This window comes from Myotis davidii, unplaced genomic scaffold (assembly GCF_000327345.1).
Source record: "Myotis davidii unplaced genomic scaffold, ASM32734v1 scaffold235, whole genome shotgun sequence".
Classification (NCBI taxonomy): domain Eukaryota; kingdom Metazoa; phylum Chordata; class Mammalia; order Chiroptera; family Vespertilionidae; genus Myotis; species Myotis davidii.
Genome location: NW_006287462.1, coordinates 1,070,458 through 1,077,958, shown reverse-complemented (window position 1 = coordinate 1,077,958; position 7,501 = coordinate 1,070,458).

Below are 7,501 nucleotides of genomic sequence, written 5' to 3'. Positions count from 1 at the left end.
TCACAAATAACGATAGGCACAGTCCACGCTGTGACTTTTTCATTTCCAGTTTTTATAGTCTCTTTTGTTTGGTCCTGTCAAACAGTGTAGCCCAAGTCCTGGAAATATCAGGAAATGTGATGGAAGAACAAAACAAGAGTAGAGCTCTTCATCTGATGTTTCCTCGATCTGAATAATTTTGATATGGTTGTAATTTTGAAAACTGGGTTTGGAAGGAAGAACCGAAAACCATATTCGTTCTATAAAGCAAATTTTTGTAAATAAAGAATTAGAAACATTAATTAAACAACTAAGTAAAGATTTGAAATGATGGTAACATGAAACAACCAAGTTCAAGAGTCATATAACTGCACTAAAGAAGTTTAGAAAATTACATACCATGTGTCTCACGTATACTCTTCACTTATTGTTGTTAAATCTAACCAATGTAACCCCAATAAATTTAATAAAATATAAAAACTAAGTTAATTTAAAAAAGAACAAAGTAGTGCTTTTACAAAATAGTGATGCATAATAATTTTAGTCTCTTATTTTCATGCAAACTATTCTCACATTCATATGTAAATGAAAAACAGAAGACAGAGTAGAGATGATAGCAAATTCTTTTTATTATTCACATATCAGGAACTATTGCTCTTTTTATAATAAAATATGTTTGTAGAGGAAAATTGATTTTCTTTGGAAAGAAGATATTTACTGTAATATTTCACTTAAACTGCAGAGAACAGTGACTGATGGACAATTCACTGAACTATTCTAGGGAATTTAAATGACTAGCTTACCTGTTGTGTCATTGTCTAATTCGTTCTCCATTGATTTATATTGGTCTTTTTTTGGTAACATTGCTCATATGTGTAGACAGGATGGGCTTATCACAGAGTTGACAAATCATGCGATTCTGGGTAACATTGAAATATGTTAAAGCTAGCACACAAAGAAGGATTCCAGACCTATTTCCATCACAGTAGCAGCAAGGAAAGCATGCATATCCTTTTTCTGTGAACAAAAAAAAATCTCTGTCCTGTTTTCATCATGCCAAAGTGACACTGAGCCCATGTGTTATTGCAGACCAGAATCTTCCAAGTGGAGAAGTAGCTCCGTGCAGGAAGGTAGCATTCTTAAGATAGCATTTCACTCTGAAGCTAAACTGAATTTTTCTGATTGGGTAATGTTTCTTTCAGCTTCCTAATTACACATTGGTGCTAATGATTTTTGTTATAGAAATTGTATCTGAACTTTGAAGAAGGTTGGTGGACTCTTCCATAAACATTGTGATGAGAACAGAAAGAGAAGACCATTGTAGTTCTCACTCTATTTCATTCATTTCTGGGGAGAAGATGAAATGCACCATCCCACTAATAGACAAATTCATCTGACACTCATTCAATATCCACGCTACAATCATTCATTAAGGATCTATCTATTTATCACCTATCAATTATCTATCTATCTATCTATCTATCTATCTATCTATCTATCTATCTATCTATCTATCCTCTATCACTTTGCAAAAAAGTTATATAGACAATGCAAAATAAGAGGTTAAGAGGTAGCGGGGCCAAGGGAAGAAAATAGCTGGAGAATCATCAGGCTGCAATTGTGTATAATGATAAGATTTTTTCTTATGAAGACTGTGATAGCCTCATATACCTGTAGGTCTCCCAAACTTCACAATCTAGCATCCGTACTGTTTACATTGTGTGCTATCTATCTATCTATCTATCTATTTATCTATCTATCTATCTATTTTTTTACTTCGAAGCATTGTCACCTCATGGTGCAGACTCCTTCTCTAATCCCAATCGCTTTGCACAGTGATGATCACAAAGCATTGTTTAGCCAATTGTTTATTAGGTTAAACGTGGCATGTGTCCCTGTAACCACACCCAGTTTCAGCTGCCTGCCATAATGAAAACCCACCTTATGAGACAGGTGCTAGTAAAAAAAGGAAAGATGTTTATTTGAGTGCCAGAAATCTTGAGAAAATGGGGATGCTTTTTGTCCTCAACCCATTTTGCCTATCTCAATGCAGGCAGGGGCTTTTTTAAGAGTTGAGAGGGAAAGCAGAAGAAAGAGAGCGGGAGTAGGGGACTGGGAACCTCTGCTTCTCCCGAGAAGGGGAAGCACAGAGAAGGGGGCACTGAGGGAATGGAACCTGCAGCTTCTTGAGCTTCCTCCATTGTTTTAGAGCTATCTCTCTTCAAAAAGGAATTTGTAGATTTACTGCAGACACAGGTGGATCTTCATGGATGGTGCCCAGTTGCCTTTCACCCCCCATACAGACTTCTCTAAACTAGAAAAAAAGCTAGATAAGAAAGGAGAACACAGGATTTTAGTTACATACTCTAGGAAAACGAGGGTTCACTATAGACTTGAGCAAAAACAGAATACACACCCTTTATCACTTCATTGAAATGTTAAATTATGGTTACAGCACCCCAACCCACCATCACTATAAATGCGGGAAGTTGAAAATAAGTCCATGACCACTGCAGCTTATAGACCATCAAGGTCTTCAGGCAGAGATCCTTTTGACATGTCATTGAGATGCTTCCCTCCAGGGCACTCTCACGAATGTCTTCTAGATCAGGGCTACAAAGGATAGAACTTTGGTAACCACAGTCCTACTTGATTCTCAGTACTTTATACTGCCTTTTAAGGAATAGGCAATTTACCATATAAGGTTATTGTCCTTAATAATTTCATTCTATGTGATTTTGATGTTTCAAGCCTCTACCAGCATTTGACTGAGTCTTAGATGGTACGGAAGATCTGAGCTATACAGGAACCAAAGAATAAATAGGACTGGAACATTTAGAACAAAAAAATTCTCAGGATTCTTTGGGCCCAGGCTGATAACAAATAAAAACAATATAAAATTTTAAAAAATACCTTATGTGTAACATTTGGTGCAGTGACTCCTTGAGAATTTCTAAATAAGAGGGACAAAGCTATATTCTGATTGTTAGGAAGTGGGGGCTTAAGGCTAACTATGCATAGCTTATAAGATCAATACTAATATCAGTTATCTCTTTTGGAGATGGAGTGTTTTATATCAGGCCCCACCAATCCCACGTGGAACCATCTCTAGGTTTGCATCTTGCTATAAGAAAAGTGTAGGAGGCTCTCTTCTCAAGGTTTTAAAGATACTCATTGTCAGAGAAATTCATAATTTCCTGAACCTTATGCTATTGGCTTCTTCAGTCAAGCACAGAAAATTGTGTAAGCACTCTTTATTATTTTCATTTTCTTTAAAACAAAACATAATGTGTAACTTATAAAGTTCTTTAATTATTATGTTCAATACTAGTGGCCCAGTGCATGAAATTGGCACACATTAAAAGGGAATTAATTAGAAGAAATATTTTAATATTGCTATTTGCCCTTTCTCTATAATACAAGTGTCAGAGATGAAAGAAAATTTAGTAAAATGTATATGAAAATAATATATAAATTTATTAATAAGTAAACAATAACAGCTCAAGTCCCCGGCTGGTGCTGGGTAGTGGATGCAGCATCACATCCCCTAGCCTCTAGGTATAATCTCATGTTGCCTACTCAAGTACATACAGGTATTTTCTTAAGGGCATTTCAGGATTTATTTTTTAAGACTTTAAGTATAATGAATGGAATTACTTGTATAACTGCTCTTGCTTTGGGTTGTTTTCCTGAGCCGGATGCAAGGGTGATTTCTTTCCCAGGTCCTTGCCCAGATGGATTTGAAGAATGAAGCCACGGACAATAGGTGATAGATGAAAAGAGTGCAAAATTATTGGAAGCAAATGCAGACTTCCACGTAAGGAGGAGGTCCCAAGGGGGTAGCCCACTAAGCTCATTTTTTTCTAAGGTTTACAAAGGGCTGCAGTTATTTGTCTCTTCATACTGCCTTCCAGTTGGTAGAATATCAGCTTCAAAGCTCAAACCCCACGTGGTGCCCCCTCTTTCTCTCCTACTTCAGTGGTAGTATTCTGTCTCCATGAAAATGTTTTCCTCTTTCTCCCATTTATTGCCATTTCTCTATCCTCTGTGAAAGTTTGTTTCCTTTTCCTCCCCATACTGTGTGTGTTTTCCCTATCTTCTGTGAACGGATTCTTCCTCTCCCCTTATCCTGTGGCACTTTTGTATTCTCTGTGAATTATGCCTTTGGCAGTTCTAAGCCCTCACCTATGCAGTCCTTCCCCATGGACCCTCTATATTTCTAAAACTCCGGAACGGATTCTTCCTCTCCCCTTATCCTGTGGCATTTTTGTATTCTCTGTGAATTATGCCTTTTGGCAGCTCTAAGCCCTCACCTATGCAGTCCTTCCCTAGGACCCTCTATATTTCTAAAACTCCCTAAACCTGCCTATTTTACCCCTACAGTCTTTTAAATATAATATCTTATTTTGTCTTCATGTTACACACTCTCTGAAATTGTGTCCATAATTAACTTTTTTAATCAAAATCAGTATCTATCCAATTCCATAAGCATTTTGATGTCTTCCAGCAAATATAAATTAATTTTTCTATAAGGGATGATTAGATTTTTAATGGCAGGATTACATTTTTAAAAAGACATCCCTAGCTTGCAATGTCTACTTTTGGTGTGAATTATGTATATTTTTAATGATTCAGCTGAGATCACTTGGTTGTTTTCACTTACGACCCTTCTCTTATTCAGCTTTTATCATTTAAAAAATTCATAGTTTTTATCCTTCCTTGCATTCTCCTCTATTGAAGAGAATGGTTTTTGTTGCTACATGTGTATCAATGTCTTGTTTTTCATTCTTCAAAATTCCCATTTGTCACTAAAACATCCATGTAGCCAGAGGGAAGCTAATTCTATTCCTGCTTTCAGGGGTCGGACACATGACCTAGGACAGTGATGGCAAACTTTTTGAGCTCGGCATGTCAGCATTTTGAAAAACCCTAACTTAACTCTGGTGCTGTGTCACATATAGAAATTTTTTTGATATTTGCAACCATAGTAAAACAAAGATGTATATTTTTTATATTTATTTTAAATATTTAAATGCTATTTAACAAAGAAAAATCAACCAAAAAAATGAGTTCACGCGTGTCATAGGTTCGCCATCACTGACCTAGGATAGACCCCAGCAGTGCATTTCAAATGTAATTAGTTCATGGAGCATTAATCTGATGGAAGTAAATCTCAGAATTTGATGACTATTTTGGAAAAAGATACTTTACTACATCTGCAGAATGTGAAAGAGGACTTAATGTAGCCACATAGTTGGAGAAAGAATTTTGAGACCATGAGGGAAATCCCACACAGTAGAAGACGAAGTAGAAGACAGTAAAGACAAGGGAAAAAATAGTGGTCTGGTTTGGTTACAACATTGGGCCCTGGATTAAGCCTCAGAACATGTGTTTGAATTGGGCTTGCTGTTACTGAAACTAAAAGCATTCAAAAAGAAATATCAGTACTACATATTTTATTCATGGATGACATGCATTTCGGAGTCTATTTTAATTAGAATAAATGCGTGTGATATGCCCTTTTGTAATTGTGTGAATTCCTAAACCCCGGAGCTATCTAGCTAGGACTAGAAATTAGCTTTCTTGATTATCACTACAAATCCATTTTACCTACCTCAGCATTTCCTCAGCCGATGTCCCTCAAAACACCTCTACTAAGTTAATAGGTTTCCCATGGAAATATTCTTTTGTGCTTGAATTGATTTGAAACTTTTATTCTTCTTTTTTTTTTTTTAAAAAAAAAACATATTCAGAGGTGTTTCCTTTCTGGGTACATCTTAGAGCCTTCAATACACTAACATACTAAGTGAATCCATAGGAGAGAGGTTTAAGTGCAGCATTTCCCAGTCCCATGTGAATATCACATTTTCAGGGCACTCTCCCTAATGTCTTCTAAATCAGGACTCTAAAGAATGAATCAAGCCTTACTTGATTCTTAATACTTTATACTGCCTTTAAGGGATAGAAAATTCACCATATAAATTTATTATCCTTAATAACTTTATTCTATGAGATTTTAATGTTTCAAGAGACATTGTTTTGTGATATGATCCTCATGTAGTAATGAGCTGTTATAGTAGGGTTCTATTTATATTTTAAAGTATATGTAATTTATTATTCATCTGTTGACTCTTGCTAGGCAATTATTGAAGGTATTTGTATAAAAACAAAATTGGAAAAACGGATATCGTTGTTAGATATGTTTGTCAAATTATTATTATTATTATTACTGGTAGATTAGACAGTAGAGAAAGCAGAATAATAAAAGCACAGCACAAAAGATCTAGGGAAGATTCGCTATCAGTATATCTTAAGCTAATTAGAGTGAGAAGGTGTGGCTGGAAATATGGAGGTGATTTTCAAGGTAGAACAGATCATTTTAAATGATAACAATTTTTACCATTTTTTTTTATCAATGTCACATGTAGTGTAGCAGTGAAGGAAAGAAAATAGGCATTTTGGTGAATTTTTAAACTATATTTTATTGTTAATTTCAGAGAGGAAGGGAGAGTTAGAGATAGAAACATCAATGATAAGAGAATCATTGGCCTGGCTGGCATGGCTCGGTGTTAGAGCATCAACGTAGGAGCCAGGAGGTCACAGTTTGGAACACATTTAAGTTGATCATTTACTATACACCAGAATGCCCTCTCACTTAGTCATGGATGGGAAACATTGGACTCAGCTTATTAAATAGCTGGCTCCACTTTATCAGGGAATGCTTCTTTCCGCACTGGAAAATATAGATGCTAGAATTCCTGACTATGGCGGTGGGCAGGGGGAGGCTGGCCTCAGTGATTCTTTTGAGTGGGAATTATGGTGAGAAAAACCATGCAGTCAAGTAAAAACAAAAACAGACTCATCCCTCTAAAGAGCTAGGAGTAGAGCTTTGGGAATAATGGAGACAGTGAGTAGAGTGAGTCCAAGTATCATGCAATGTAAGTAGCTAGTTTTACTCAAAGCTCTGTCAGAGGTCATGTGACAATATGACTAGAGGGATGGGAATAAGAAGAGAGAGGTATGATTGTGAAAATCTAATAAAAGAAAAATAGAATTTGGTAAGCTTTGTGATTGGCTTCTCAACATTCACCCCTCCCCCTCCTTATTAATTAGCAATCTGAGAAGGCATTAAAGTGATTATCCAAGACAATAAGCCAGTCAAGATCCTCCCATCCCCTTGACAACCATTGTTTCAGGGACTCTGTTCTAAGCTAATACTACAGGAATTATATTCCTGGGATGGAAGGGATTGATTTTGGAGGGGTGAGTGTTATCCTGATAAAATAATCACATACAAGGATCTATTTGCTTGGGAATTCTGGGGAAAATGTCCTCTTTCTTAACTGTTAGCCACAAGAAAAGACACTATTCATCTGGGCATGATTTTGCCCATTCAAGACCTGTCAATTTTTCTGCTGTCTTTTCCATCTTCTAATCTAGATGAAACATCACAGGAAGGAGGGTCCAACTCAAGGAAGTGCCAGCAAAGGAAGCCAGAGTGGGTGAACTGAGTCATATCTGA